The sequence below is a fragment of the Mycteria americana genome, chromosome 7 (assembly GCF_035582795.1).
Source record: "Mycteria americana isolate JAX WOST 10 ecotype Jacksonville Zoo and Gardens chromosome 7, USCA_MyAme_1.0, whole genome shotgun sequence".
In the NCBI taxonomy this organism is placed as follows: domain Eukaryota; kingdom Metazoa; phylum Chordata; class Aves; order Ciconiiformes; family Ciconiidae; genus Mycteria; species Mycteria americana.
The window spans coordinates 29,178,200-29,189,467 of NC_134371.1; the positions used below are offsets into that span (position 1 = coordinate 29,178,200).

Consider the following 11,268-nt stretch of genomic DNA (forward strand, 5'->3'; position numbering starts at 1 on the left):
CTCTGATCCTGCAAGGCACTTATCACCTGCAGCCCCACAGCTTGCCATGTTTTCTTCCTATATTCGAAACACAGGGGTGTAAACAGAAATTCAACCAAATTCCCTTAGCACCTGTATTCAATAGCTGCTTTTTAGAAAGGCAACTCCGTGTTTGGGAGAATCCACTGCAGCCTGTAACCAAGCTGTCCAAATAGCTGAGTACATTTTATTTTCTCCAAAATCCATATTAAATCTAGCTTCAAATACTCCTTCTTCTGTTTCCAGCTGTGTTTGGGAGCAGGAGAGCCTCCGGCTACCTGAGCTCTGCACCTTGGAGAGACCTTGTACGACCGAGCCATTCGCCAACACCAGCCACAGAGAAAGGCCACATTGGCAGCAAAACATTTGCAGCACTGATGTCGCTGGCTGAAAACCTGCTGACCCTCCATAGTCCTGGGTCCTGCTGCACTCTTTTTCATTTTTTTTTCCCCTCCATTTTTTAATCAGTGTGCCTCATATGATATATCAAAGGACTTAAAAGCAAAGTGAAGGTGCTCTAGCCCTTGGCATGAACACTGAATGAGACAGCCAGTACTGCCTATGCAGGTAGCCCAGAGGGGATGCAGATATTAATTTAAAAATCACATTGTAACATTTGAATACTGTCATTTGTTTCAGCCTTTAATTCTCAGGTCTTCCATTTTCTTGTTCAATCACAAGGGAAGAGCCTCGTGGCCAAGAACTCCCACACCGGTCCAGATCTGAAGGTTACTGATGTTCAGCTGTTTCGTCCATCACTGCTTGGTGCAGATCCCCAGTGCTTAGTAATAGCCACTGTGCAATTAATTCTGTTGCAATAATAGGGCAGCACCAATTACTGAGCAGACTCCTGTACCAATATAAAAAAAACATATACTAAGTCTTACTTTCTAAGTCACAGAGCAATAAATGTCTCTCTTTTGGAGGACTTCCATCTTTATACTCCTGCCTCTCAGTTCCTTTTTTTTTTTTACCTAATACCTTTACCTAAAAAAAGTGTCATTTGCAGAGCATTCATCCTAGAGCTATACATTCACCATCTGAGATGTGTCAGACCCAACAGTCCCTTGGTCTGACTTTTGTAACACAGAACATTGAGTTTCATCCATCCGGCTGTATACTGAGCTCAGCTCATGCCCAGATAAAGCAGGTTGCCCAGCAGGGCAGTCATGCTCTTCCAAAAGACAGTGGGAGGAACGAAAAAGGTACAGCCCTAATGAAAACCAGGATGATGGGTATCCAGAATGGTTTTAACGAAGAAAACTACAGGAAAGACGCAACGCTGGAGGGTCCCTGCTTGGAAACCTCTGCCACCGCAGGTTGGGTGGCACTTAATGACAGTAGGGGATTTGAGAGGGCAGGGTCCAAGGAAGAGAGAGGGACTATTACGGGGGAGGACTCAGCAGGATTTCTAGCTGAACTAAAGGCTTTCCAGCAGTAACACTGCACACTCTGATCTGCAGGCAATGCCTGCAGGGGTAATTCCCCTCCACCACTGCCTCCTCTTGAGGCTCACTGAAGAGAGTTCAGTTTGCTGAGCTGCTGCAACCTACAGCCTGGTTTTAAGGCAGACCAAAAGCAAGTTTTATTCTGGATTTTAAAACGCTATGGTTTGGTGAAAGCTTCATACTCAGCTGAGCCTGGGCTCCCAAAATGTGCCATCCCTGCCTACAACCCTCCCGTCAGCAGGCACTGTGCTCTGGGGTGGAGCAGCCCCTAATTACAAGCCGTATCACACTTTTCTCTCTGCATGTGACTTCCCTTTGGCAGGGTCATCTACTGAGAGGCTGTGTATGTGTGCGTATATTTGCATTTGTATTGACTGATCTCCACAGCCTGCATAATCCTCACCTCCAGCCTGACCCTGCAGAGTAGATTTTGGACAAGACCCATGCCTCCATACATAGTCCAGATTTAGTCCTTGTTGCCAACTCCCTTTAAGCTTGCACCCCTGTGGTTCAGCTTGTTCCCTCCTTCTCTCTTCACGGACTCCACTGTTCTGTGCGCCCCGCTCCTTGGCATGTCAGCAGCAAGGCGATATTCCTCTCTCCAGTACACAGCTAGTGTTGAATTCAGCAGAGCCCCATGGAAGGAAAGGATTTGCCCAGAAGAGATTTTCCAAGTCACATCAGAAGGCACGAAGTCCTTGAAAGCTAAGCACAGATACTCTGTGGGATTTCTGAGCCTGGGAGAAGCAAAACACAACAGGACAATGAAAGAGGGCAAAAGAAAGGGGCGATCCCCCTGCGGCCAAGCAGGGAAGCCGGGGTGTCCCCAGGGCACCCCATCCCATGAATGCCGAGCCTCCACTTGACAGCACATCTGTGCACAGAGCATTGACCACAGTCTTTGCTTCAGGCAAAAAATTGGACTTTTAAAAGCTAAAACGAACACACTCTTCAAGTAAACTCCATCAAAGTGAAATTCTGATGAGGGCTTCACCACCCTGTCGCCTACAGACACCCTCTCCATTCAATTCAATAGTCTGTCATGCTTGTTACTGGGAAATGAATTCCCTTCACACTGACATTTCATATACTTACTGATACGGCATATAATGAACACTCCGCCAACCCTGTCAGCCTCCTGCAAAACTAACTTTTTATTACATGTTTTTTCATTATTATATTTAAATTTTCTTTCTGTTTTGTTGTTGTTTTTTCTTTTTAAAAGAGCAGCCCAGGATAACAGATCTCACCATCAGGCTCCTCCTTCAGGCCAATGTCTTGCACTGTGCAGTGCACAGATTTCTACCACCGCAGCCAGCCCTCAGGGGTCCCCAAGATGAGGCACCAAACTTCACAGAACATGTATCACCAGCACTGCCAGGGAGCTGCAGAGATTTGAACAGGGATAAATTGTTAGGCCCTGACTTTGCAGTGCACTGAAGCACCTTCCCAGCATTAAGCACACAGCAGTCCCCTGCTGTATGATCATACACCTTACTGACCTGGGGCTAACCATATCTATCCCATCAGCAGGATACTTACACCTAGTATCTCTGACATTATGATGACTTATTCCACAGTTAGACTTATTTGCTTTCATTCTCCTACAGTGTCTAAGAGTGGCAGTGCACAATAGTGGCTCCCAGGCATTAAAGCAGAAATACTCCTAATGAAAATCTGTAGAAGCTGTAGAATAATCCCTACAGCACTTCAGCTACAGGCCTGAGCACTAAACTGGCTTTTGGCTCCTGCTGGCTTTATTTTGGGCTAGATGAATCTCTGATAACTAGCTTCTGGGCTGGGAATGGGTCTTAGGAGATGCACTCACCAGCAGCAAGTGGGACTTTTTCACCTCCTCTAGGATCATGGCCATCCAATGTAAATTATCACCTCCTCAGTTGACCTTTTCCTTTGGTCTACAACATCAAATAAACAGAACAAACCGCTCTGAAACTCTATGACAGGAGCCTGAGACACCTGAAATAACAGATAGAAGTGACAAGTGCTCCCAAGAGTGGTTTTTCTTCTTTCCCTGCTTGACACTTCACTGTTCTCTCCTCTGCAGAAAGGTCTGATGCCTTTACATGTTGTCTAATCTCACTTAAGAAAACCAGAAGCCTCATGGAGAGGGGAACCTGTTTTCTTAAGCTTTTAAAGGGCCATGAACTCCTAGATAAAAAATGGATGAGCAGCACAAAGTGGTATCTGGAGCTTGTGCAATTTTTATGTTAACAACCACACACCACAGTATTAAAATGGAAACCCAACAACGTGAAAATAACATTTTTGTCTCAATTTCCACCCCCCCCCTACGTTTACAGAAGAATGGCTATACTGCATCAGATGAGAGGTCTATCAACCTGAACATCCAGCCTGAAGATACCCAGTGAAGAGTAATGTGCCAATATTTCTTAAATACCTGCTCCAAGCCTCCAGCAATTGGGGCACGAGAAGAAGTTTGTGAGTGCTCCTTGATGGATTTCTCCCCATGAATTTATACAAATGCTATTTGAACTTGCAGCATTCAAGGTAGCTACAAGGAGCCTAATTATGTGTTTCATGAAGAAGTATCACCTTTCATTTGAATATTCCATCTGCTAGTTTTGTTTGATGGCCCCCAATTCTTGTGCTGGAAGAGACAGCAAACATCATCTTGTTCCAACTCTCCTCCCACTCATTAGTATTGTACAACTAGTGACCTGCAGTCACCTGTTCTGCATGTTCATTTCTAGTCTATTTAATCATTCCTCACATTCAAGTGCTTCCCATGTTGCCAACACTTGCTGCTCCTCTCTGTGCCTTTCCCAGCTCCAAGAAGTAATTTTTGAGATAGGGGTACAGAATTGCACTCAGCAGACAAGACACAGAGCCCTAGCTATAGTCTCTGTTTTGTTCTCTGATCCTTTCCCACCAACCCTCTTGCTTTTTGACAGTTGCTAGGCTCTGCGATGCCATTTCCATAGAATAATTTCCAGTAGCTCCCGAGTCTCACTGAGGAATGAGATCCCAGCTCAGAACTCATCATTTTGCATGTAAAGCAACAACTGTTTTCCCCCATGTGCATCACTTCATTTATCTGCATTGAATTTCACCTGCTGTTAACTGCCTAGTCACTCTGTCTCACAAGTTGGCTTTCTTTTTTACTACCCTTACTATCATCATCAGTCTTTACACTCAGTCTTGACTCATCTTCCAGATCATTTATGAATACATGGAACAGGGCTGCTGCCAGCAGAGATCCCTGCAGAGCACCACTGCTGACCTCCCTCCCTTGCAGAGGTGAGTGGCTCTTCCTGTCTTTTGGTTCCTGTCTTTTAAGCAGTTATCCGTCAGATAACCTTTGCGCTTAGCCCATAGTGGCTTTATTTCCTTAAGCTCCTTCATTGAGGAAACTGATCAAAAGCCTTCCAGAAATCTAAGTGGATTTTGTCAACTGGATTTACCTTGTCTACATGCTCTCTGATGCCTTCAAAGATTTCTAAAGAGACTTGTGAAGCTTGATGCCCTCCCTTTCCGAAGGACATACTGTCCTACTTATCCAGGTGCCTGTTGATCCTGTTCTGTCTTTCTTCCAGTTATCCCAGTTCAAGTCTCTAATTCTCCGGACCTCCACAGAGCCCTTTTAAAAACCAACATCACATAAGCTGCTTGTCATAAAACCATTTCTGATGCCAAGGCAGTTTTAATTGAAAGGTTGCCCAGTGCAGTCAGCTCAGCTTTTCCATCCTTGAGTTACGACTCACAGCCCACTAATACAGATCTGCAACAGACTCCTAGTCATTTCTGCACTCATGATATGGTTTGCACATCCTTTCTTTGAAGACATGTTAAGAAAGCAGTAGACACATTAGCATAGATCTCTCATCTTTGCTGAAACTTCAAGAATTGATCTGGAGTCTTCAAGAGCTGAAAAGTGCGGATGACTAGAGTGTGGGTTAAAGAGACAAACCTCCCCAGTGAGGGATGCAATGCAACCTGACCTGCTGAGCCTTCAGCTGTGTCCCCTGCCTCTGTCCCCAAAGAGCTTACAGCAGCAGAAGGAAACAGAGAGCACAGCAGACTCAAAGTAGACATGATGCACATTTGAAGTCGCAGCACAAGAACTCTTTCAATACTTCCTCACTGAAAAGAGATGTAGAACCCATGGCTAAAAAATTCTTACCCAGAATGATTTTTTAGCAGCCCACATGATTTTATCCCTGACTCTTCCATCCCTGACACACAGCACTTCTGAGAATCTGGAGGTGCCAAGCTCCAGAGGGAGCAAGTGCACGGAGAAGCCCAGTGGCAGCCAGTGCACACGCACCGCTCCTCCAGCATAGGCACCCACACCACCATCCTGTCCTCCCCTCCTGCCACAAGGACATCTGCAACGCACGTCCATCCTCTCCACGGGCACTGCCAAGAGACAGCACTGTCTTCCCACAGACATCCTCTTTGAACACCGCTCAAACAGGACAGCCACCTAAGGGAATTGTGTCTCTAGACTAGTCCGGTGAACAATTCCCCTAGCTCTTCCAGCAATGTCCAGTGTTTCTGCAGCGTGGGGAGCAGCTTATTATACTCAGGGCTCAGTGGAGCACGTTCCCATGGAAACAGGCAGCCTTTTTACATCTGTTGACAGCTTTGGATAGTTTTTCTCTAAAATGCTTGGACACAGAACAGGTGTCTCCAAGCCAGGCAGTAACCAGATAGTGCAAAGCTAGCACAGCCAGATAATGAGACAAGTGTTTATTTGAGATGAAACATTTTCACCCAGCGAGGGAGCTGGTCTATAGCTGCATGGTCACTGCTGCAGGGGCATGTAAAGGCATCTGCTGTTAGCAGCCACGGGAGCGTGGCACAGGCTGCCTGCACCCCACACGCTGCACACTGGGAGCGGGGACGTGGCTCATGCTGCCTTCCCTCCACTCCACAAATACTGCAGCAGGGATGGGTAATTGGCTCCACCGTACCAGGGGTGCAAGCAAAGCCTCATCACCACTGTGCATGCTGTCAGGGGTCTCCTGCTAAGCTGTCTGACCAGCCAAGATGAGTGATCTATTTGCAAAGCAGCAAATAATCCCCCATGCCTGTTTCTTTTCTTGTGGGGATGGATTTTCAGTGAAACAGCTCTGAATGGAAGGAAAAGGGTGGATTAACAAATGCACAATAGCCACTTCTCCCCTTGCTCAAGCCAGCCACTATGCAACAGCCAACTCTCCCCTTGCTCAAGCTAGCCATTCAGCATTTTCCCTTCTTAACACCAAATAACCATCTTTTCTGTTTTGTTTCTTCTATAGCTCAGATTGTTATAGTGCCTGAGCTTCAGCCAGAAAGCACAGAGTAATTTTGCGCAGGAATATTTGTAATCAGTAACGTGGTGTTACATCAAAAATTATGTTGAGAAGTTATTCAGGTTTCCAAGTCAGGTGCTCAAAGAGTAGGCCATGCCAGATTTAAAATTGCCTGTGCAAATTTTATTAGGCCCACTTGTGCTCACACGTTACGGTACAGTCTAATTACCCAATTGCCTCCCATTTTTCCCCCAAAACACGTGCCCTGTTCACTGAATGGATAATTGTTCACTACAGACTTTTATGACCCTAATTATTATTTAGTACAAAATATCCAAATCCTGTCTCAAACAAACAGAAAACTGCTCATTTCCTCTTGAACCTGGCTCAAGTTTTCTAACCAATGTAGCTGAGAACTTTTTCATTTCTCAGCACTGTCTTATATAAAAGTGAGAAACTGAGGCACACATAGATTAAAGCTAAAGCTACTGAATGTAACAACTGCTTTTGTGATACCCCAGGCATCATCAGTCTGATGAACTCCAAAGCATTTAGCATCTTATTGACTTGAATACACCGAGCTAGACCTCCTATAAATTTTCAACTGAAGTTATCTGCATTTCTACACATCAGCCCCTACAATCTGCATTCAGAAGATGAGGGACGCAGTTGCTGATATTTTCAGCTTCTTGCTCTGCATCACAGAAGACGCATGGCTAGAGATTTCCATCTTCCAACCTGGCCTATGACTTTATTCCATGAGGCTGTTGTCTCCTGACCCTACAGCCCTCACCACTCACACACCGTTCCTGCAGGAACACTCCTCTTACGCACAGTGCGGGGCATCAACTGTCCCCATCCAAAACGCAGAGCTGTTCTGAGGACAGAGTTTCTGAAGGATGAAAAGAACTCACCATTTCATCTTTTTAGTCCAAACGGAATGAGAAAGGCACAATGCTGAAGTTGTTTTCTGAATGAGTTCATGGTGGAAAAACTGCTCAGGGTCAAATGAAAGGTCTCATTTTTAGATCAACCCTCTTTGTTTCAAACTCCTTAATGTAAAATTCATTCCAATTCAAAGGAAAATCAACCCTACAGCCAGGGAGCAAATGCAAAATGTTAATGTTAAAAACCACGCACTCCCAGTATTAAAGGCGTTTTGGACATCAATACAATTTCACAAGAAAAAAAATATCACTTTAATCCAAGCCATATTTTACAGTGGCAATTGGCGCAATGAACATTTCTAATCAGCTCTCATTGCAAGCACTGAGCAAGGTAGCAGGCAGAATAAGTAATGTGTGACCATGTTATTAAAAGTTGTGCAAGAAAACATCTGCATAGAGGAGATGAAACAAAGATCTGTTCCTAAACTGATGCATTTTAAGTGCTTGATAGAGCAACCTTATCGCACTTTTTATCACAGGGGCTGTTTTTCTTTGGGGTTCACTGGAATCTTTCTGCATGCCAGCCTGAAAAACGGGGAAATCGCTAACAGGGAGCATACCGCAGGGATCTCCACCTCACAGCGGATGCACCCACGGAGCAGAGTTTGGGCATTTCAGCGCAGTAACCAGCCCTGCCCAACGCCACACTTTCCTCTCTTGGTTCCCACAGGAAAGACATTTTGTACCTATTTTGTTTGTAGCAGAGGGTCAGAAGGATGCTTCATCCTGTTGTGTTGCTGCTGTCATGATGACAAAGAGGTATAATGAAGTAAATGTATACAAAACATTTGGAAGAAAGGGCTAAAACTGAGAAAAACAAAGCTACCCCTGAAAAAAAACAAGAATGAAAGAAAGATGAATGGTATTATCAGTGAGAAGATGAAAAAAGAAAAGAGGAAAAACCCAGAGACAGACCATGGGAAGAGCTTTCGTCTTGTAAGACTTGCTTTTCACTAGAGCCTGAAAATGTTCAGGGTAACAGGGGATTTGTGTGTACTCCACTGACTATGTGGAAACCATTCCCCAGCTTTCAGCCAAGGACTGACAGCTTTTGTCCCTCAGCCTCCAGCCCCCTGGTGCTCTGGAAGCCTCTTTTGCCTGTGCTATAGCCAGACAAACAAGATACTGCCTTCTTTCTCGCAGCAGCCAAGCATCGCTCCTCTGCTCCGCAGGCCCCCTCCCTCCATTTGGGATCTGCAACACCATTCCCCCACAAAACCTCCAAGGGGTCCTCAGCCCCTGCTAGCCTTGCTCACACGCATCACTAATGCGCCTCTGAGCAGCCTCTACTTTTTATTTCCACCTGATAATTAACATCTGGGTGTGCACGGCTGTCCGGTTTAATCCTGCCTCTCAGCTGCCTCTCCTGTCCCAGGGTCTCTCCCATGCACAGTTATACTACAGCTTCACATGATGGGTGCTGGGGAGGAGAGCTGGAAAGCACGTTGGTCTTTAGCACTTCTCCAAATCACACTCAAACACAACACTGCCCATTGATGTGAGCTGGTGCAGCTCCACGCTGTGCAGTAGAGAAGAAACTTGTGCCGTCTGGAGGTGAACAGACTTGCTTTCCTATCTCACTTCAACTTGTTGTGTCTCATCCCTGACACCCTTCCCAGCTCTCGCACGGTGACCAAAAGTGTATGACAAACAATGGTCCCATTCTTTTGGAATGAGAGGCAGAGCTATTACACCTTTTCCAAAGGAGTCTTAAAAATATTCATGGTTCATGAGATGAATTCACTTCTGCTTATTATTCAGCTCAGCTATAGTTAAACCAATTTAAGCTACACAACATAAGAGTTATTAAAAAAGATCTGTGCCTGTCAACTTTTCATTACATTACTGCTCGACATTCACCTTGTAAAAAAAAAAAGAGAGAGAAGGAAAAAAAAAAAAGAGAAGAGACTTTAAAATTAAACTATGTTAACGTGTAAACCAGGCACGGAAGACGAAGAAATTAAAACACTATCACTGGAACACAGCTTGCACAAGCTGCCCTCTCTCCCCTCCCAACCCCAGCCAGCGTGTTAGAGCCCAAGGGCACCAAACAGCAATTCAAAGGAACAACACCACTGCACTCAATTTTGTTATTTATGTTTTCCTTTGAAAAAGATATCATTGCTGAGGCTGTTTCTGGCCTCCTGGTAGGGTTCACTTCTCAGGTAGAGGCTAGACTGGGCACCCATTTGCTACCAACAAGTGCCCTCCACCACCACTTGCAGGGGCTGCAAATCGGAGCCGCAGCTTTTCAACTTCCCGCAGAGGATTTCTCCCTCCTCTTCTTCTCATCCCAGGCAGCAGAGGAAGAGGAAAGTGCTGCCCTTCTGTGCCCCAAAGGGTCTTTTTCCTTCAGAAACGAGTGAGCACAACAGCCAAATTACTGTTCTTTATGTCTCGCATGATGTTTATTGTCTCACAGAGCATCGCGCTAAAACTGCCCCTCTCGAGCTGCTGGGCAGGGCAGTTCCCGCTCTGCTTTACTGGTGAAATTGGTCACCCACCTGCATGGAGCAGAAAATCAACAACCAGGCAAGGACAACCCAGGGCTGGGGGACAGGGGAAGCAGGAGATTCACACACAGGTGCTCCTCATGCACACAAACTTAAGAAAGACTTTGAGTGCATCCACATCTTTTTCTAAGCCTGCTCAAGCTAGCCTCTGAGCTCTTTAGAGAGCTCATTCTTGCAGTCCCATGAGTAGCAGAAATGCTAACAGTCTCATCTTTACACTCAGAAAGCGAAGCAGAATACAGTAAGAGATCAAAATCAGCCTAGCACAGAGCCCTAACCACTCCACCACCCTTTCCTTCCCTCTGACCAGAAGCCACTCTGCCATGCAAGCAACGCCTTACGCTGTTATGTGCCTCACTGCAGGGCAGATACAGTCCCAGCCCTCATGGCAACGGCCAAACATGGTCTGCCACCTTCTTCAACCTGTCACTGAAACCATCCCTTTCCAGTGCCAGGCTCGTATCTTTGTCCCCAGCCTTCAGTACGCACCAGGCAGGCACAGTGAGGGCCGTCCCATTACTGCTGCTATCGGCTCCCCTCCCTCCCAACACTCACCCTCCCCAGCCGGTGCAGGAATAATGCCAAGTTCAAAGGGCCAAAGAGGATTATTTATCTGCATTTGATGCTTCGTCTAGCTCCTCTCCCAAAGCCCCATGTCCTAGTTAACCATTTTGCAGGAGAAAGGCATGCAGTTTGCTCCCTGCCACCTAAGAAGCCAAATGAAGGCAGCGAGAGCTGCATATTTCTGTTATTACTTGTTCCACTTGAGTGAAACTCCACAATCGGGCGATAGCAGGAGGCACTTGCTCTGAGCAAACACATCGTTGTAAACACACCGAAAGTATAATCCCCTTGTGGGGAATTACACAATCTGCAGAGTGGGGTGGGGGGGGTGGGAACCAAAGCTCCTGGTGATGAGAAAGGAGACAGAGCAGGGAAATAAAGATCGAGAACTCTAAGCTTTACATCAAATCAGATCACACAACTGGGCAGAACGATTCAAAGCCAGCCCAGTGACAGACTGCATCATGGTAATTGTTTCACCGAAAGGCAAGAACAGAGGTTG

General features: G+C 45.9%; 1 long non-coding RNA gene across 2 annotated transcripts; it reads right to left on the reverse strand.

Annotated features, from left to right (window-relative positions):
- Positions 1-1,162: 1,162 nt before the first annotated feature.
- Positions 1,163-10,659, reverse strand: LOC142413133 (uncharacterized). 2 transcript variants are annotated; one of them, XR_012776678.1, is made up of 4 exons: positions 10,544-10,657; positions 3,295-3,382; positions 2,717-2,851; positions 1,163-2,203 (listed from the first exon to the last, which is right to left on the reverse strand). It is a non-coding gene; the product is annotated as an uncharacterized LOC142413133 (long non-coding RNA). The 2 variants fall into 2 exon arrangements; XR_012776679.1 differs by lacking the exon at positions 3,295-3,382 and having other exon boundaries at positions 10,544-10,659.
- Between the last annotated feature and the right edge of the window lie 609 nt (positions 10,660-11,268).